Consider the following 21869-nt stretch of genomic DNA (forward strand, 5'->3'; position numbering starts at 1 on the left):
CAGGATCTTGCGGGGACACCCCACTGGTGATATCTCTCCAGGGCTTTGAGATGTCTGCTGTACATTGTTCATGTTTCAGACGCATACAGGAGGGCAGGTAACACTGCTGCCCTGTCGACCATGAGCGTGGTGCCAGAGTTGAGGTCTTTGTTGTCAAACACACTTTTCCTCAGATGATGAAAGGTTGCTCTGGCACATTGGAGGCAATGCTGAGTTTCATTGTCTTTGTTTGCCCTTGCAGAGAGGAGGGTCCCAAGGTATGAGGTGATCCGCGTTGTCCAGTGGTTCGCCGTGGATGTTGATAGTGGGGGGCCAGTGTTGCACTGCAGGAGCAGGCTTGTAGAGGACCTTTACCTTCTGGATGTTTAGCTTAAAACCCATTCTTTCATACGCCTCCATGAATGCATCGACAAGCGTTTGAAGCTCGGTCTCTGTGCGCATACGCAAGCATTGTCAACGTACTGCAGCTCGATGACCGCGGTTGCGGTGACCTTTGTTCTGGACTGAAGGCCAGTCCAAAAACGACAGTGGCAGCTGAAGCGCTACCGCAGGAAAATCAAAATTGATACTTGGGCAGCGTCTTGCAAGCAACTTGGCGATGCTCAAAGAACAGGGACCACAGAATGTCCACAATGCCTGGTTTACCCTCAAAGCTACCATAATCAACACTTGTGAAGATATTCTTGATTTCTTGACCAGGAAACATTAAGACTGGTTTGACGAGGAGATCCAGGAGCTACTAAATGGCAAGCGCAAGGCCTTCCTGAACTGGAAGCATCACCAAAATTCTAGGGGGAGAAAAGCGCAGGCATACAAACAATTGAAGATCGTGGTGCAACAAAAAACCTGTGACCTAAAGAACAGCTGGTGATGACACTGCTTGCATATGCGCACACAGACCCAGCTTCAAACCCTTGTTGATGCGTTCAGCTGGTGGGCTGAAAGAGCGCAGGAAGTACAGCAACTCACCAGCCACCATAGATTCTTCAGCGTGCTCAAGACCATTTACGGCCCAAGGACCTACCCCACTGAGAGCAAAGAATGGAGCAGTGCTGATTAAGGACACAGTGGCAGTCAGCGCTCATTGGAAGGAACAGTTCTACGATCTCCTCAGTCGCGACTCAGTCCTTGATGCAAGTGCCTTCGACCACATTCCACAGCATGCTACCTGCCACAACAGTCTCGACGTGATTAAAAAGGCCATCTGGCAGCTAAAGTCACAGGGGTAGACTGAACTTGCGCCAAAATTCTAAAATACGGCGGAGAGGCACTCTTGACACATACATAGACTCATCTCCCTCATCTGGAAGGAGGAGATCATGCCAGTGGATGGCAGACACCGTAATTGTGATCATCTTCAAAAAAGGCGACCTGACCGATTGCAGTAACTACAGAGGAGTATCCCTGCTGTCTGCCACAGGGAAGGTCATCACAAGAGTCCTTCTCAACCGCCTCCTCCCCGTGGCTGAAGAGCTCCTACCGGAATCACCGTGTGGATTCTGTCCATCAAGAAGCACAGTGGACATGATCTTCACAGCAAGACAAATACAAGAAAAATGTAGGGAGCAGCAGCAACCTGTATACATGGCCTTATTTGACCTCACAGAGACCTTCAACTCTAACAACCGGGAGGGATTATGGAACTCCTCCGCAAATTTGGCTGCCTGGAGAAACTCGTCGTCATCCTCCACCTGCTGCACGATGACATGCAAGCTGTACTCCTGGCCAACGGAACTGCCACTGACCCGATCAGAGTGCAAACTGGGGTCAGGCAAGGCTGTGTCATCGCACCAACGCTCTTTTCCATCTTCCTCGCCGCAACACTCCACCTCATCTCCATGAAGCTCCCTGCTGGAGTAGATCTACTCTACAGGACGAGTGGGAAACTATTTAACCTACGTTAAAGATAGTACTTGCATTGGTAGCAACAAACTGCTTCATTAGCGGGTTTATTTTCTTTGTCACCAACGATTGCTGGAATTAGATAGAAATTACAGTACAGAGATATGCTGTTTGTCCTAATCCCATGTGCTTGTCCAGATCCTACATAACTTTTATTCCCCTTCCCCTCAGTTACCTGTCTAACACATTAAAATGCTGACATGGGTCTCACTTTAATCGCAAGCTCCAGTCTCTCAAACATCTTTCAAAAACATTTCTCCTTTCAGTCCAAAATCTCTTGCGTTCAATATATATTCATCCATTTGTTCGACCGCTCAACCACACAGGATGGTCTTTTCTGTCTATGTTATTCCATCCCTTCATAATTTTAAACGCCTGTCAAATTACTTTGTAATTTTCTCTGTTCCAACATACACAAATAGGAATCTGCATTTATGTGACGCCAGTCGCAATGATTTACCATTTATGACAATAATGAAGATCTTTAGAGAAGCTCATTATTCTGCATGGGCTAACAACCAGTAGTTATAAATGTATTGATTTGCTTTTTAAAAAAAAAAGTGAAGTGTATAGGTATTGTCCCGTTGTTCGGGGAAGATCTAAAGGCTAATTTCACAGAATCATTACAGTGCAGGAGGCGGTCATTCAGCCCATCGTGTCCGGACCGGCACTCCGAAAGAGCAATTCCCTCAGTTCCATTCATCTGCCTTATCCCCATAACCCTGCACATTCTTCCTTTTCATATAACTCTCTAATTCCCTTTTGAATGCTTCAATTGAACCTGCCTCCACCACGTTCTCAGGCAGCGCGTTCCAGATCTTAACCACGCTGCGTGAAAAAGTATTTCCTCCTGTCACTTTTGCTTCTCTTACCAAATACTTTAAATCTGTGCCCTCTCGGTATTGATCCTTTCACGTGGGAACAGTTTCTCTCTCTCTACTCTGTCCCGTCCACTCATGATTTTGAATATCTCTATCAAATCACCTCTTGGCCTTCTCTTTTCCAAGGACAAGAGTCGTAACTTCTCCAGTCTCTGTTCAGAACTGAAATTCCTCATCCCTGATACCATTCTCATGAATCTTTTCTGTACTCTCTCCAATGCCCTCACGTCGTTCCTAAAGTGCGTTGCCCAGAATTGGATGCAATACTTGAGCTGAGGCCGATCTAGTGTCTTATACAAGTTCAACATAACTTCCTTACTCTTGTACTCTGTGCCCCTATTAATAAAGCCCAGAATACTCTATGCTTTATAAACCGTGCTCTTAACCTGTCCTGCTGCTGTAAATGATTTATGCACATATACACCTAGGTCCCTCTGCTCCTACTTCCCCTTTAGAATTGCACCCTTTATTCCATATTGCCTCTCGCATGTTCTTCCTACCAAAATGAATCACTTCACATTTCTCTGTATTGAACTTCATCTGCCACCCGTCTGCCCATTTCACCAATTTATCTATGTCCTTTTGAAGTTCTACACTGTTGTCCTCACAGTTTCCAAGTTTCGCATCATCTGCAAACTTTGAAATTGTGCCCTTGATTATTAACTTGATTATCTGAAGCTCTTTATTTATGTTTTTGTTCTTTTTACTTGATCAAATGTAAATAAATATAATTTTATTTGGGAAGCATTCCTTTCAATAGCACTTTGGAGCCTAGGTAGCACTGGACTGCTTGTACTTGCCTTTGTTGGTAGTTGAGATTTGGGTATTCTTGGTAGATCATAGCCCAAAGGAAGCTTGCAGCATGCTGTTCCTAATCTTGCATCTCATTACATAATGAAGAATGTCAGTCAACCGATTCCAATTGCAGATTTGTAGCATTTGGTAAGTGATGTTGTCATCAGGCTGTGTCCAATTAGAAGCCTCTCCTCCTGCCATTTGATAATTCAGGGCAAACAAATGGTTGGCTATGACTGTTTGCCTCGTCCCTCCTGTTATGTAGACAGAAACAGGAAGCCAGTGTTGAAGTGGGTATTTTGAGAACCCATCAACTGGTATGCCCATTGTACTCTGCAGCTACCCTTGGCAGGGTTGTAGTTCAAATACAGGCTGCTGGGTCTAATATATGGTAGCACCTCAAACCGTCTGCATGAAGGAGGTTATAAAGGATTACGTAATGGATTCAGGTCTCCTTGTGGTGTGGTTTATTAGCTTTGCATATTAAAGCAAATGCATGTGTATATGAATAAAACTATATATCACATGTATGAATGCAAAGAATTACAAATATTCATACATGTGAAATTTTATTCTGGAATGTTGTTCAGGACAACTAGTCTTGAAAATTAGAGTTAGTATAGATTTTGTAGTAAATGCTGTAGCAGCTTAATGTTTTAATGCGTTTGACTATCTGGTTAATTACATAGGTTCTGTATATGTTGTCCAGAAGGTTAGGGGGTCGCCTGTCTTCCCTCTGTGCAGCCAAACTGGTCGGCGTCCTAGCAGTTACATCAGAAAGCATGTTTTAAGTATCAACACATGGTGCAGTAACTTAATTTGACAAAGGTCACCAGAACAGTTTGTTGCAGGGAGGGAGGGATGGATGTAAGATTTTTTTTTGTGCGTGTGCAAGACTATTCAAGTAGTTTTGACAGCTATGTATTGAATGATCTTGAGGCATCCAAACAAAAATAGGGTGGCTAAGCGCTTTCTGAAAGAACTACGAATGTTTGTTGTGATTTGGAGCATCTCAAATGTTCTAGCTACCCTAACTAATAGTGTTTTGTAGGAGAGCTTGTGGGTTATGGGTGGTTATAGAAAAATTGTCAGATGTATGAATCATTTAATGAAAATGGCTTGTGAGAAGTGATTCCATATGCTTGGTATTTTCCCGTTTCTTTTCCCCTTTTCCCGCAAACCACCCCCCCCCCCCCCATGCACTTGAGAATACAAATGTCATTTGTTGTGGGTGGGAGGAGAAGAGGCCGTGGTGGAGGCTGTATGTATATTTGAGGTAGTTGTGTTTTGAATTGCATCCGTAGGTCACTCAACTATGTCATGAGGGAACTGTGAAGAGCTGGAGTAGTATTAGCTGCTGTTTCGACAAATATGGTCTGTCCTCATGGCATGTTTAAAGACTAAACGCTATTTTTCGTGGGGAAATTTTTGAGGTGGTGTGACAGCTGTTGCATCCAGAACAACATTCCTATGTGCAGCATGCTATCCCTGTGCAAAGACATACAGCTTCTTCTAATCGTGTTAATTGATTAGCGAAGCTCTTTCTACTGCAGTGGACGGAGTAAACCTGGTTACACGATAGGGAAAGTTTTTTTTTGATGATTCTTGTGATCGTTTATATTTTAAAAGCAGACAATTTATATAACTGGCTCAAGCTATCAGATTCTGATTGTCTTCACATTCCTAGCAATATGTCTGTCTCTCTTTTTTCACACCCTTCTTTCATTACCATATAATCGCCTCCTTTGCCCCTCAGTCTGTTGCCAGGCAAACTTCACAGAGCTGACTGCTGATTGCTCAGCTCTGAACAGTTCCTTATTGGCTGTTGCAGGCCTGATTATGCAGACCTATCAAACAGCAGGTATTCATCCCTCCCCCACCCAGTGCTGTGACTTCAAAGAAGGTGAGGTCTTTTTGCTGCCGTTGCTGAGACTGGCTGAGTTACAAAATGGCTGCAGGGGGCTCCCTCATGGGTATGTCCAGTATTTTTACACTTATTTTTCAACAATACAGAAATTATTTTTAAAGTTTATTTTATGGCACAATATTTTGAAAACTACATTTATAGAAAAAATATGTACACAATGAGGGAACTATAGCTTTGACATAACAGCATTTTCCATGCTTCAGGATTAAAACTCTGAGTCTGGTTGCATTGAACCAGTTAACAAAATTGCTATATTTGTTAATAATTTATTTGGTGCAATAAAGAATTAGGGCAACAGCTTTTCCATTGATTCCCATTTCAAAGTAATTTCATCACATGCAGCTAGAATTGCGAAAGTAGAAGTTGCATGATGCATCATGGGATGGATAAACCAGATTTGATTGGGATCGAATTTTGGCAGCATTTTCCATTAGCATTGAAATAGTGGGGAATGGAGAGCAAAAACTCAGTGTGGTTACTTGGGAAAACTGGCACCAATTTGGTAGCATGATTACACGTAGCTATTGTCCGCTGGGATCATTTTCAGTTACCCCAACTCTGCAAACAGGCTTTTATTCTGATTTTACTTTAATTGGGTTTACTGATTCACAGTTAACAGCTTTCTGTGTGAACTGGCTCTTGAAATTGCAGTGATTTAAGATGTTGCATTATCTTTTTCTTGTTTGAGAATTTAATCAGCTTATGAATGAAGAACCCTCACCAGCGGATTTTTCGTAATCTAAAACCAAGACAAGAAAACAGTATCTGGACTTGCTCTGAGTAAGATGTCTGAAATGTCAGCCTGGAGGCATGCAATTTTTTTCCCCTATTAAAATTCAATTGAATGCATTGCAGATTATGAAAATCCAGATTTCTTTTAAGTACTCTTGAGATTATTTGGTCCTTTTTTATGTGATGAGAAATTGCAGGAATTGCTGTTGACTGTAGTATAATAGATTATCGTCAACAGCCCAGAAGGCAGATCTTATCTACCGATGATGGCAGGCCGACCCACGCCTGTGCTGGAGGGCAGGTGGATGACCACTTTCACATTTTCCTTTTATCTCCTTCAAATTGCAAGGCCAAGATTACAGAATATTTACAAATTACAGAATAAATTTTACTGTTCTTAACGGTAGATTAGTGTTATGTAAATGATCCTTGCCACATGTCTTTTGTTCCTTCTAAGGACATAAAGGAGATCATTTCCTGTTTGTCTAAGTCACTAAGTGAATGTAAATGCAGCTTGTCCATATTATCCACTTAACAATACAGTGCCTCATGGGGAAGACTGGCACAAATGGTTGTGATTTATAAAAATTTTAAAACAATGGATGGCAGTTACTATACTATGGTGAGCTCAGCTTGGAAGGTCTGTTGCATGTTCTGCAGCATTTCACTGTACATCAAGGAAGACTTGTTTGCAGTTTACCAAATAACAAAATTAACAAAAACTTTGCTTGACTTTTCACAATATATGATTTTAACTACCAATGGGAGATGACTGACTGATTATGCATCACTAGAGAGATTTTAAAATAATCCAAAGGAGTTCCTCTTAAAAAGAATTCCACTTAATGGAAGTAAATAGCATGAAACAAATTTGGAATGTGAGAGAACTTAGTTTATTTTGATTAAGTAAACCACAATAGCCCTGCATATAGGAAACCAGTTTGATTTTTTTTTTAAATGGGTGTGTTGCGTGTTTGGGCTAGCTCCTGCGTAGGGAGACAGTTTGTTCATCCTGCTAAACAGTTCAAATGTATGCCCATCGAAAAACAGTCATTACCAAACTAAAATATTGCAGATGTTATTTTTAAAAATAACTCCAGTGACTGACGCAGTTACGCTCAGATAATCTTATTTTTGGTGAACAACTGGCATGTAGCTGGTGAGCAAGAGTGCCCTCTGGTGTCATTGTGAGGGGTGGACAACAAAGGGAGGTTATCTGGCTACAGGGTTTGCTGCACAGTTGTTAAAGGGAAATGACCTTTACTTGGCTTGCAATTATAACAGCACTGGTTATATCCCACTGCCCATTCTGCAGTTAAACCCTATTGCAGATTAAAATTTTTCACCCCTGAATATCAGCTTATAGCAATCTATACAGTACAGGCTGAATTTTAGGATATTTGGGTTGCAAAATCAAAGATTTAATCTCTTTCCCCTCCCCCGACCCTCACTCCAGTCAGGCAATGATGTGTCACAGAGTTACATGTTTAGTGAAATAAAATTGAGATTCCATGTGTTATCTGGGGAAGGCAGGGCCTGAAAGGACTCTACCATTATTTGGCCAGTTCTGCATATTGAACTATCTTGTGCAGCCATTCAAAATGCCCTTATTTTTTAACTTTGCATTAGCTACTTATCTAACCTACTAGCTGCAAAAGAATACTTCCAGCTCCAAAGTGGGATAGTGCATTGTACTGTTAGCTGCATATAAGTGGGTGGTTATACTGAAAAAAACAAACCAGTTGGATGACATTCCATCTATGCACTTTTCTCCTGAGAAACTAGTGGGAGAGTTAGCTGGCAAAATGGAGAAGTGTTCAAGAGTACAAAGTACATTGTAGGGATAGAAGAAAAGATTTCATTCAGCATGACATTGGGACCGTTTAGTCTTTAATGAGGCACTGTAGGGGACAGGAACTGAGTGCTGGATATTGAGCACTCATGGGCTATCAAGCTGAAGCTCTTAAGTGAGAGGAAGGAATTGAAGGGAGATGGAATGCAGACATTTGATAAAGCCAATAGTATGATCCTGTATTCAGGTGAGATTTAAAATGGGGAATCACTATTCATAAAGTAATAAACCTCTTTGGGAATCACCATATTTAAAACTTGCCTTTTTGGTAAATGCAGCAAAATATTTTTAAAATCCTAAATTAACTTTACCTGCTAGAAAATGGATGCCTGACTGTCAGTTGTGGGAATTAATCTCTGCTTTTATTTAGGAATTGATTGCAGTGTAAAGATAGGTGACTGCAAAGAAATTGTTTTAGAAGTCCATTTAAAATCTATAACAAAATCAGTTCGAAGAACCTGTGTCTGAATCTTTCTGCTTTGTTATTTTGGGTTTGTACCTTCATATGTGCTGCATTATCCTGATGCACAGACCTTGCACAGCCAGCGGCAACTGCAAAGTAAACTCATTAGATTCATCAAGGCTGCCAGAGCAATCCAGTAAAAGGCCCATGCGTCATTAGCATGGTATAAAAGGAGCTTCTGATACAATCTTTTATCTGTTATTTTGCACTCCTCTGTGTGCGCAGCTGTAGTTAGAATATAGAACTTGGCATTATGAAATGATATACCTTATGGAATAAAATATAATTTGAACAGCCAGGGTCAATATCCATTGTAATGTCAAAATGTGTTCAGTATCCTTATGGTATCTGCTCAATTAAATGAAAATGGCAAGATATCTGGGTTTATAGTCTGTGTTTTGATGCCTAATGGTTAATGAGGCAGGAAGTGCTGCCCAAGTAAACAGTTTGAAAAACAGGCCCGTTTTAGCGAGGCTCAAACATTACTTTTCGTTTATGTAAGCCCCGCCTCTTTCCGGTGGCCAGCGTTCTCATGCCTACTCTACAGTGGCTGGCTGTCTGAGTCTTTAAATTCCCGAAAAACACACAATGGATTGTGCAAGGCAACGGTATTACAAGGGATCCATTGTATGCTTATCAGACTGCAATATTGGTACCAGACGAGGTTGGGTAAACAGACCATGGCAAAATTGTGGTGGCCTCTTTTAGCTGTGTGATTTTTGTTTTTAAGTTTTAACAGCCAAATCTTCAACTTTTTTGTAGCTGCTCTGTCTAACATACAGAATTAAATTCTTTCTTTGCCAGAACATTCTAGAAGCATTTACTGGCGTGCCAACTGCCTACAGTTCACAGCCTCGCTGCTGCTCCCTGTTGGTGTGCAGAAGAATATCTGCTAATTTGCAGTTATATTCTTGATTTTAGATTGTGTGAAATAACCACTTCCTCCCACTCCTGTCGGATATTCTGATCATAACCTAGGGTTGTGAACTCTGGTATGTTTTGAACAAAAAGAAACCCGTATTGATTTTGTTTCATGGCTCCAAGTTTTCTTGGTATTTTTCAGTGCAGAGCATGAAGCAAGATGAATTGTGAATAGCTTGCACTGTGATGAGTGTGTAGACATTTTAAAGTGTCTGAAGTTGGATTGGATGTAGAAGTGTGGAATCATGTGCTTTAATTTTCTCCATTGCTTAGATCACCATATGTTTTTATGTTGGCATTTTGTAGGTGAAACACAAACCTGTTGTGAGAAAATTGCTTTAAAGTATTGTCTGACACTGAGTGATATTAAATTTATACAATGAGTCTGTTGTTCACCTGCCCTTGAAGCAAAAGCATATTCACATAATTTATGCAATATTGTAGTTTTTTATCTTTTTGCCCTTTTGGTTTTCCTCCTGTATGCAATGACTTATTTACACCTCCTTAAAAATGAAGCCACTCACTAAATATTCTATTAACTATTCCTGTAAAACATCCATTGTTCAGCCCAGTTAGGTTACAGGTTTTTAAAAATTGGGCAGATGATTTATAACGCATCATTCTTAGTATTGAAATCCTGCAACAAAATGCAGCTAAATTGGAGGGTGGAGTTGTTGCTAGAAGCAATCCTTCTAAATCCAATCTCGACATGCACTAGTCGCAGGAACTTGTCTCAATGCAAGGGTGTGTGCTTTTCTTCCTTGCTACGCCTAGTACAATTAGTAATCTGGGTTTCAGTTACGTGTTGCTGTCCCTGTGTGGTTTTTTTTCCCAAAATATACTTTATTCATAAAAATCTGTAAAAATTACATACCCAAACAGTTTAAAACAGCATCAAGTCAAAAAATACAAACCGTGCAAAGATGATCAGTTTCCTTCTATACAATCATGAGTTGCCTCACAACCCTTCCATTTCATTTTCATGCCATATACATTTTTACATTTACAGCACACAAAATTTTCCAGATACAGTTCGAGGGGTTTCCCATGGATCCAGCCCCTCAGTTCAGCTTGGTGGGGGGACCTTACACTGTGGTCTTTCCCCATTGAGCCTTTGCTGCGGTTGCCCCAAGCTTTAGTGCGTCCCTCAGCACGTAGTCCTGGACCTTGGAATGTGCCAGTCTGCAACACGTGGTCGTGGACAACTCTTTGCGCTGGAAGACCAGCAGGTTTTGGGCAGACTAAAGGGCATCTTTCACCGAATTGATAGTCCTCCAGCAGTAGTTGATGTTTGTCTCGGTGTGCGTCCCTGGGAACAGCCCGTAGAGCACAGGCTCCTGTGTTACAGAGCTGCTTGGGATGAACCTTGACAAAAACCACTGCATCTCTTTCCACACCTGCTTTGCGAAGACACATTCCAGGAGGAGGTGGGCGACCGTCTCTTCCCCACCACAGCCACCGCGGGGGCATTGTGCGGAGGGGGCGAGACTTCGGGCGTGCATGAAGGATCTGACTGGGAGGGCCCTTCTCACCACCAGCCAAGTTACATCTTGGTGCTTGTTTGAAAGTTCTGGTGATGAGGCATTCCGCCAAATGACTTTGGCGGTCTGCTCGGGGAACCGTCCGACAGGATCCCCCGTCTCCTTTTCCCATAGGGCCTTGAGGACATTCCGTGCAGACCACTGCCTGATGGACCGGTGGTCAAAGGTGTTTTCCCGCAGAAACTGCTCCACGAAGGATAGGTGGTACGGCACGGTCCAACTGCATGGAGCGTTCCGCGGCAATGTGACCAGGCCCATCCTTCGCAACACCAGGGACAGATAGAACCTCAGCACGTAGTGACACTTGGAGTTTGCGTACTGGAGGTCTACACACAGCTTGATGCAGCCACACATGAAGGTGGTCATCAGGATGAGGGCCACGTTGGGTACATTTTTCCCGCTCTTATCCAGAGGTTTGAACATCGTGTCCCTCCGGACCTGGTCCATTTTAGATCCCCAGATGAAGCGGAAAATGGCTCAGGTGACCGTCACGGCGCAGGAGTGGGGTATGGGCCAGACCTGCGCCACGTAGAGCAACAAAGTCAGCGCCTCGCACCTGATGACCAGGTTCTTACCCACAATGGAGAGAGATCGCTGCCCCCACATGCTCAACTTTTGTTGTACCTTGGCTACTCGCTCCTCCCAGGTTTTTGTGCACGCCCCGGCCCTTCCGAACCATATCCCCAGCACCTTCAGGTAGTCTGACCTGACGGTGAAGGGGACAAAGGATCGGTCAGCCCAGTTCCCAAAGAACATGGCCTCGCTCTTTCCGTGGTTAACTTTGGCGCCCGAGGCCAGTTTGAACTGGTCGCAGATGCTCATCAGTCTGCGCACAGACAGCGGATCGGAACAGAAAACGGCAACGTCATCCATGTACAGGGAGGTTTTAACCTGAGTGCCTCCGCTGCCTGGGCTGTCCCTGTGTGGTGGGATAGCATTTCCTTCAAGTGATTTTCTTCATTCTAAGCATTTGTTCTCTGTTCTGTGATGTGGTCGGATTTTACTCCCTTTTTAGTTCAAAGGGTGTTGGGTAAACAGTCAGTTCCAAAACGGACAATCCTGTCTGACCAACCGTCTTGATTTTCCTCTGAGGAAAAGATGCTAAATGTGAGTTGTGGAAAGTCCAATAACCGTGTACTTAGTCTGTCAAAGGGGTTCTGCATGAAAAGCTGTTAAAGTCCAGGTGAACCCTGTGACTGGCTGAAGGGTAGAAAATTAATGCTTTGTCGGAGGAGTCACTTGTGGGGGAATGGGGGAAGTTCTGAGTGGGGTGGCCCACAGCTGTGTTAGGACCACTGCTGTTCCTAACCCACATAAGTGACTTAGATTCAAAAACACAATGCAAAATCTTCAGGAGTGCCAGTTGGATCTGAGGAGGCAGCTCTGAAATTACAGTATGAGCAGAATGAAATGTATGTGTGCAGAACAGCAGCATGTGAAATTTAATGCATGAAATACAGAGTGACAAAGAAGGAAATAAGCACCATACTTAAATTATGTTGAAATAGCCATGGATGGAAACTAAAGAGACCTGGGTAGGCTCAACATTGGATATGTCTGAATACAAGTTGGAGGAAGTTACGGTCAAACTGTATAGTGGCCTAATCAGACCACAAATGCGGGGGGCAGTGCAGATAAGAGTCCTGAGTTATGAGGATAGACTGGAGAGTTTTGGGCTTGGAAAGGAGGCATCAGAGGCGATGAGGTATACAAGATAGTAGTCTGGATTATCTTTTCCAATTTCTTTGCCAAATTAAAATGTGATCATAGAAAAAGGGGATACAGATTCAAATTTGTAAAAGGTAAATTTATGGCAAGTATTAGGAAGTACTTGCTCTGTATGATCAACATATGGGATAGACTTCCTGAACAGAGTACTGGAACCAAAAATCCTGGAACCATTTAGATGTTGCAATGGAAGAACTTTAGGATCATTCTGGGTGGATAGATTTAGATGGATCAAATGGCTTTCCTCATCCATTGCTATCTTGCAATTATACTGGAGTCCTATGTACTGTACTGACTTTAACTGTTGAATATGGGGACAATGTACTGAATCATTTTGAGGGCTTTATTTCCCCCTAATTATTCATCTTATTCCATAAATGGCATTCCTGGAATTCTTTACCTTCCTAAAAAGCCAGCTTTTTATCTAATACTTCCCATTTAAGGGTGACGTATTGCCCTCGTTTCCTTGTGTCCCTGTTTCTCTTTTGCCATTAAATTTCTAAAGAGAGAATTTCTGTGACTTGCCTGGGCACAAAAGTGAGCACCAGTACAGTTGCCTGGTCCTTTTCCTCCTTGAATATCGAGACCAGATATTCAAGCACAATACTCTTCAGATAATGGATGGATTGAGTTGTCAAGTGAAAGGTTGTATATTGCAGATTGCAACTACAAGTTACTGAATGTTATGCCTTGGTGTAACATTCAATCTGAGCGAAATCATTAAATACATTTATTCAAATTTGAAAACTAATTGGGCTCTTCTGATGACTGAGTAGTTGAATCATGAATACAGATCATGCAGGTCGCTATATGGTTCTAAGCTTGGGTGGCAATACAGGCACTCTTGGTCTCATTAAGAAAGGGGGAATTAAGTTGGGGTAAAAACAGAAAATGCTTGGAAATATTCAGCAGGTCAGGCAACCTCTGTCCACAGAGAAACAAAGTTAACATTGCAGGTTGACCTTGGGTCAGAACTGTATGATAAAATGTCTCCAACTCTAAAAGGAGAATTGGCTTGGGTGAAATATCAGGACAAGCATTGAAAAGACTGTCCAGATGCTCTAGTGATTTAAGCACGGGCTCAGGAGTTACAACAGTAGATGGACACATCAGCGTGTGGTATAAACAAGGAAATGTGCGATGAATTTCCTCAGCAGATGAATAATTATTACCTGTGAATGGGAATGAACAAGGATGGTTGTCTGCATGATCTCGCTACAGGTGGAGCCTCCCAGGCAGATATCTTTGCTTTGGGCAACTTTAGTGGCTCGGCTCTGGCTTGTATATGACAGTGGTGCCCTGGAACTTGATCAGCTTGGCTCATTTTATAGCACTCTTGCCTCTGTATCATAAGGTTGTGGGTTCAAAACCTACTCTAGGACTTGAGCACAAAGTCTGGGTTGACACTTCAGTACTATATTGAAAAGAGTACTCCCCATTTGGTGCTTTCTCATCTAAAGTTAATATTAAACCGAGGCACCATCTGCCTGTTCAGGTGGATGATTAAACATCCCATGATATTCAAAGAGGAGCAGGCAGTTCTTCTGGCCAAAATTAATCCTCAGCCAATAACAAAATAAAATGGGCTCATAATCTCATTTGTTTGTTGGGCAAATGCAGCAGTCATGAAGCAAGTGAGTGCACTTCAAATATAGTCCATTCGCTATGAAGTGCTTTGGGATGTCCTGAGGATGCGATAAGGTGTGTATAAATTAAAGTCTGTTTTACTCCTACTATTGTGATGAAAACTGCGCTTGTTTTCCTGCACTTGCTGCCAATGCCTCTGTGTACACCTGGCTCTTACAGATTCCCAAAGTGATCTCAGAAATGGAGAGAAGGCGAGATTATATTCATTTTACTTCCATGAACCTTACAGAAAAGTGGAAGAAGTCTAGCATACTTTTTATTGAGATTATGGCTGAGTTAGCAATGTTTGTTGCAGCTGCAGCTTGCCTACACTTGTGGTTTTACAGGAGCCTCGTTCTCGCTGAAAGCTCGACAGTTGCAAAGCGACAAGACTTCTCTGATGGCAGCTATCCGGGCCAAACAATGGGGCAGGTGCTACTGTAAAACCAGGACACTCTGTCACAGACAGGAAATAGGAAGGATGATTTGCAAACTGGGAGAGTCCCCTACATTGTTTCAGCGTGTAGTGTGTCTACGTACAGTTATAGCGCCGTGTATTTTTCCAGCATTAAACAAGATTCTTCATGCCACACATCAAAGGATCTGGGCTTCTCCTTCCTCTGACCAGCGTATTTATTCACGTCCTTTCTTTGCATCCAGTCAGCGACCAGTGAAAGTTTAAAGCTCAGTTGTATTACTGTGCAAACTGTAGCAATGTCTGCTTTCCATTCCTTAAGAAAGTTCCCACCAGGAGAACATCTTGAAGAGTTTCTAGAAGTTTTTAAAAATTCGTTCATGGGCTATGAGAGTCACTGGCAAGGCCAGCATTTATTGCCCATCCCTAATTGACCTTGAGAAGGCGGTGATGAGCCACAACTTTTCTGTAGTGATTTGGTACAGCTGAATGACTTGCTGGGCTATTTCAGAGGTCAGTTAAGAGTCAACCACATTGCTGTGGGTCTGGAGTCGGGTAGGTCAGACCAGGTCAGAATGGCAGATTTCCTTACCTGAAGGACATTAGGGAACCAGAATTTTTTTTTATAGTAATCTGGTAGTTTCATGATTATTATTGAGAATTAATTGAATTTAAATTCCCCAGCTGCCGTGGTGGGATTTGAACTTGCGTCCCTGGAGCAATAGTCCAAGCTCCTGGATTACTAGTCCAGTAACATTACCACTGCACAACTGTCCCTACTGTCCCCTATTGTGTTTATCTTCGGTGATTTTGACAATACGAACTCATGCTGAGGTACAGTTCCACAAGCACTGGCTGCCCTACAGTACCTTATAGAATGGCTCAGTGAATTGTGATCAGGAGCAAGAATCTTTTGTTTATTTTTCTCTGGCCCCCACTCTGTTTACAATTGTGGCCCAGCTTCTGCTACCCTAGCTGAGATCAGCTCAAGTAGTGCATCTTTAAAAATATTCGTTCTTGGTATGTGGGCTTCACTGGCAAGTCCAGCATTTATTGCACTTCCCTAATTGCCCTTGAGAAGATGGTGAGCATAGTAGATTGCACCCTTCCTGGTCTACATGGCTTAGTTCCAAGGTGGGAAAAGCATTTACCAACTAAATCATTGGAGAAACCCCTCTGCCCCTTGAGAGTGTTTGTCTTTGGAAATAAAACCATTAAGTCTCTAATCTATATCTTTCACAAGGTTGAACTTTTTTAACTTTTAGCTTCTAACTTCCTTACCTAAAAATTGCCAGGAGCAATTGTAAGCTTTACATTCCTATTACTAATGAATGTTAATTTATTCTGTTTTAGATTGATCAATTAAACTTATGTCAGGGAGGTATCTGAAATCTTGAAAGGAAAAGGAACACCTTTAGGTACAGTTTCTATTCTATGCTTGGGAGCTTGCTTGGCATACTAAAGATAGACTTCTGGGCCTATATCATAGAAAAATAGAAAATCATAGTAAGTTTAAGGCACAGAAAGAGGACACTTGGCCCATCGTGTCTGTGCCGACAGAAAAACGATCCACCTATTCTAATCCCACCTTCCAGCATTTGGTCTGTAGCCCTGCAGATTACAGCACTTGAGGTGCATATCCAGACTCCTTTTGAATGAGTTGAGGGTCTCCCCTCAGCCTTCTGTGTTCCAAGGAGAACAGTCCCATTCTATCCAGGCTTTCCTCATAGCTGTATTTTTCCAGTCCTGGCAACCTCCTCATAAATCTCCTCTGTACCCTCTCTAGTGCAATTATATCTTTTCTGTAATCATCTCTGGCTTCCTGATAACTTTGCCTTACAGTGTTAATCAAATTTATATGTTTTTTTTAAAGTGAGAAATGAGGTCGAGCAGGAACATTTTTTTTAAGCAAGAGGTGGTTAACTCAAAAAAAAAAATACCCTCGAAGGTGGGAAAGTATAGAAAAAAGTTGAACTTTAAGAAAAGTTGATTTAAATATTTCAAATTTGTTACCTGTCACTTGCCTTGCACAGTAGAAATCCAAAGTGACTGATACAATTTATAAAGAAAAGAAAGGAAATGAAAAAGCTGGTATCAGTAATAGTCATGAAGTTGTCGGCTTATCATTTAAAAACCCAACTGGTTCACTAATGTCCCATTAGGGAAGGAAACCTGGCATCTTTACCCAGTCAGTGCCGCACCACCGTGGTTGACTCCCAACTGCCCTGTTAAGTCTAGAAAACCCCTCAACAACGTCTTGCACTTGCAAAGTGTCCTTAATGTCCATAGAAGCTTCATAGGAGCATTATCAAGCAAAATTTCATAGAGCCGCAAAAAGAGGTATTAGGACAGGCAGAGGCAGGTTTTAAGGGGGGAGGTCTTAAAGGAGAGAGAAGTGGACAGGTTTAGGGAGGGAAATCCAGAGCTTAGGGCCTAGACAGCTGAAGGCAGGACTGCCAATGGTGGAAAGATGGAATACAAGATGCACAATATGTCAGAATTGGAAGAATGCAGAGATCTTGGAGGGTTGTAGGGCTGGAAGGTACACCAGTTGCAGAAAACCACTAACAGCAGTTCAAGAAGCTGACCCACCACCACCTCGGCAACTCAGGATTGGCATTAAATGCTGGCCTTGCCATGGATGCCCATATCCTGAGTGTTAGGAATGCTGGACTTTGTAACAGGGTTACATTTTAAGAATTGAGATTTTTAAAAGTTTGAGATGGAGTTTGGAAGGTCAGGTGACCTTGCATCCACTTTGCTAAGGACAAGACAGATCAAAGACCTTTTTTTGGGGGGGTGAATGACTGCAGGGGTAACAATGGCTTTCGCCCTCTTAGACTTTCAGATTGTAAACAAGGGGTCAATGATTCCTAAGATGCAAATGTACCAGGCAGCTGTTAACACCTGGATACAGTGGAAAGCCCAGGTGGCTCTGTGAAACTGGACTTCCGGACTTTGCATATTGGAACAGGGAAATAAGTTATTGACTTTTGAGTCCAGGTAAATTTAACAGATTTTCTGAAGGCAGGCTGTAAGGAAGACAACCAGCGGTGGTAGCCTAGAGAGAAAGGGAACACCAGCTCTTGGAAGCCTGATAGAGTGAAAGGCATTGAAGACTTGAACCTGTTTTGAAAGTTGAAGCTTGTGGAGAAGTAGAAGACCAGTAGGATCACCAGGAATTGCCTTATTCACAAATGCCCAGGTCAGAAGTGCTCCGCGAAGTGAGCGAAGAGGAAATTGATTTTCGAAAAGGTCTGGGAGATCCAACCCATTGAAACTGGGTGGAGTTTGGGACTTTTACTTGCAAAGATGTCACCATCAAAGAGGAATGTGCAATGTATAAGTGTGGTATGAGGTTTCCAAGTATTTTAATAAGTAAAGAAAATACCTTTTCTAATTTGGGGTATCATAGAGAGGGATACAGCACTGAAACAGTCCCTTCGGCCCAACGAATCCGCGCCGACCATCAACCACCCATTTATACTAATCCTACATTAATCCCATGTTCCCTAAAACATCCCACCTTTCCTCAATTCTCCTACCATCTACCTACACTAGGGGCAATTTACAATGGCTAATTTACCTTTCAACCTGCAAGTCCTTGGCTGTGGGAGGAAACCGGAGCACCCAGCAGAAACCCACGTGGTCACAGGGAGAACTTGCAAACTCCACACAGACAGTACCCAGAGCCGAACCCGGGTCGCTGGAGCTGTGAGGCTGCGGTGCTAACCACTGTGCCGCCCTACTTACTTATCAGCTACTTACAAAGTACTATTTAATTAATGGAGATTTCTTTCTTAAATCTTGTGTAATTCTTTACATTGGTCTGGAGGTTCTTACCTCTTATTTTAACAGTAACGGCCTCATCTGAGGTGGTAACACGCTGAATAAATTTTTAAGAAGTCCAGGCCAAGAGTCAAAACTGCTACGTAGCAGCACCTGGTGGCCAGAGTAAGGAACAGCAGGCAACCACAAACCAAGGTTTCATATGAAAGAGCAAACTTTTTTTAAATAGATGAATAATAGTCAAAAGTTTTGTGACTGGCAAAAAAAAAAGTGGCCAAAAATTTTGCCCAAGTGCATTAGGCCGGGAAAGCCCCATCATAATACTACCTATAGGCATCGCAGACACCAGTGATGCTGAAAAAGGCAGAGGGGGAAAACTGACTGACCATCTAAAAAGAATTATGTAAAATTCATTGTGCCATGTAAGTAGTGTAACATGATTTAATAATTAAAAGGAAACGCCCTCAAAGCCTGATCAAAGAATCTGCTCAAACATTTAAATTTGTAATCAACTTATTTGTTTAACTACTGGGTCAGAATCCTGGAACTCCCTTCCTTAACAGCACTGTGGGTGTACCTACCCCACATGGACTGCAGCGGTTCAAGAAGGCAGCTCACCACCACCTTCTCGAGGGCAATTAGGGATGGGCAATAAATGCTGTCCTAGCCAGCAACAACCACATCCCATGAACAAATTAATAAACATTATTAAAATTCCCCGAGCCAACTTTTCAGGGTCTAAGAAACCTTACCAAAGGATCACTCGAGGGCATGATAAGTGGATACGTGGCATCTTTATCAAAGTTGAATTTTAAGTTTTGAATTGCATTTGATTGCACAGGCTTCTTGGCTTTTACAGAGCCAAGGAAAAATTAGATTGATCAATATTATGGCAATAAAATTAATACAAACAAGTATGGAATGAGAAGGCAGTTTGGTACATCAAACATGCTCCTTCCTTGCACTCTCCAGACTACCCCACCATTAAAGTCCTGAGAGGAAGTTCTGCCTCGATTCGTGATGTCTTCCTTTTTCAATGATGATTTTGCATTTGTACTAAATCAGTACAGGAACTAATTGAAAACTTCATCAGAATTTCAGTTAGATTTCTCATTGAACTACGCAGCATGAGAGAGTGTTCTATTTATTTGGGCACACCACTTTCTGTTTACGTAATTCTATTGTCTGTAACTTTGGTTCAATTATTTATTCAATAGGTGGGCTTGGTTTATAACTTCGTACAAGATGGTATTCAGTGACTATTTTGGAAATAAGGGGATGAAGAGAGAAATAATCTTTTAATCCAGTAGACCTCCTTCAAATGAAAAATGCTCATGCGTAAAACCCTAATTACCAAATAGTTTGCTGGTCATTCCTCTCTGAATAAATTGCTTAGCCATACAGCTCTGTCATGAATAAATGTTTAAATGAATAAAATTCCTGCAGTAATTCACCATACATTTATAGAATGTTTTAAAGTGTCAAAGCATTGTTTTTGCTGTTTATAAAACACTGCTTCTACTGCTTTTCTGTGTCTCATTTATGGCTTTTGTGATCATTTGATTTGACATTTCCAATGCCCACTGTCAGTGTCCAAAACTGCACCCTATATAAGCTTCAATTCATTCAGAATTCTGCCATGCACATCCTATCTTGCAGAAAGTCCTCCTGACCTGTCATTCCTTTTCCTGATGCATGTATACAAATCCTTTCACAACTTCACTGCTTCCTACCTCTGCAATGTCTTCCAGCCTTGAATCTTTTCTTTCATGGTCTAGTCTTCCCTCTCTAATTGACTGTGTACTTCATCTTTACACTTACTGGCAGAGCCTTCAGTCAATTCTTCTCACATTCTGGAACATGCTTTCCAAACTCCTCCCGGTCGCTTTGTAGCTCTCCCACCTAACAAGCCTCCTTAAAACTTACCTCTTTGGCTGTGTCTTATCCCTGAATTTTTTTTCTCGTGCTGTTTGGTTTAGACACTAAACAGTGAGGCACCCCAATATGGTTTGCCATGTTACAGATGCTGTTTATATTGCTGTTGCTGTCACCAGTGGGGACATGCATGCAGAAGAGAGAAAAAAGGCTGATTCTGGTTGATAGAAAAAGCATATTGCACCGAACAGACCAAAAATTGCAGCATTTTATTCCTTAAGCAATTTGGGTGATTATTTTTCAATCTCAACAGCAGAGCTGAAGAAAAATGCAACTTGTGAATGAATGTCAGAACCATGCAACCGCTGAATAAAAGTGAAAACTATATTAAGTTTGTTTGTGTTCAGGACTCAACTGCTCTGATTTCAACACGCCCAAGCTTCAATATGTTCATAATAGGATCAGGTGATGGATTGAATAGTAAAGATATTAGGAAAAAGACATTGACGTGAACAATGGATGGCTGACCAGATTCAATCTGCACTGTCATTGTGTTTAAAAATGCACACAGCAAAATCAAAGAGGCTGATGAATGGATATGCACAATTTGCCCAGCCAAATGTACAACCATCAAAAATTCCACTGTTTTGAACTATATCTGAAATATTTATCTTCAAAGTTGACAATCATTGGAGTTAAGAATAGAAATGATAGACCTGAGATGTTCTGCACAAATACTGACGATGCTCATGGTCATTGAGTCAAAGCCTTTTTGTGGGATCAACATTTCCTGCCGCATTGGGAAAATGAATGTGTGTGGATAGCTGATAGTATTTGTTATGTCTAAGTGGTTTAACAAAATGGTAGAAATACTAACGATTGCATTGATCGTGGACAGTTTGCAGTGTTTTGTCCTATTATCAACAAACTTAAGCAAGATACACTGAATTTTCCTACTACTACAGGCCACTATATCACTGATCCAGTCACTGAATGGAGATGTTGCAGCTTTGCTCCCTTGGCCTTTCTGAAGATGTTGACTTCTTTCTAGAGTGCATTTTTACGGGTGCCGGGAACCTCTGATGCCTGACTTAAGTGGTCACCGCTTGAGCAGGTCTAATGTGTCAGCTTGGCTTAAATTGTAATGCTATTGGCTGTGACAGTTACGTGTTCAAGTTCCATTACGGAATTGAGCACATGTTCCAGGTTGGCATTTTAGTGCAGTACTGAGGGAGTACTGCATTGTTGGATGTGCTACCTGCTTATTCATGTGGACAGAAAAAGATCTCACGATGCAATTTGAAGACTGGGAGTTCTCCTGGTGTCTTGGCCAAGTTTCCTCCTTCAACCAGCAAAATTGTTGAATCATTCGCTGTTTGTGGAACCTTACTTGCATGTAAGCTATATTCTATTTTTGCCTAC

At 42.0% G+C, this 21869-nt stretch overlaps 1 protein-coding gene across 14 annotated transcripts in view; it reads left to right on the forward strand.

Annotated features, from left to right (window-relative positions):
• Positions 1 to 21869, forward strand: part of LOC137353345 (activating transcription factor 7-interacting protein 1-like) — a 212556-nt gene that overhangs the window by 71115 nt on the left and 119572 nt on the right. Inside the window, exon 1 of one of the 14 annotated variants that reach the window (XM_068019503.1) lies at positions 5471 to 5551. The exons of 12 other annotated variants lie outside the window; for them this stretch is intronic. The gene's annotated coding sequence lies outside the window, so the exon portion shown is untranslated. Of the gene's footprint in view, positions 1 to 5470; positions 5552 to 8183; positions 8277 to 21869 lie in introns of those variants that run through there. One more of the 14 variants, XM_068019506.1, reaches the window with a different exon arrangement.

Source organism: Heterodontus francisci, chromosome 41 (assembly GCF_036365525.1).
Source record: "Heterodontus francisci isolate sHetFra1 chromosome 41, sHetFra1.hap1, whole genome shotgun sequence".
Classification (NCBI taxonomy): Eukaryota; Metazoa; Chordata; class Chondrichthyes; order Heterodontiformes; family Heterodontidae; genus Heterodontus; species Heterodontus francisci.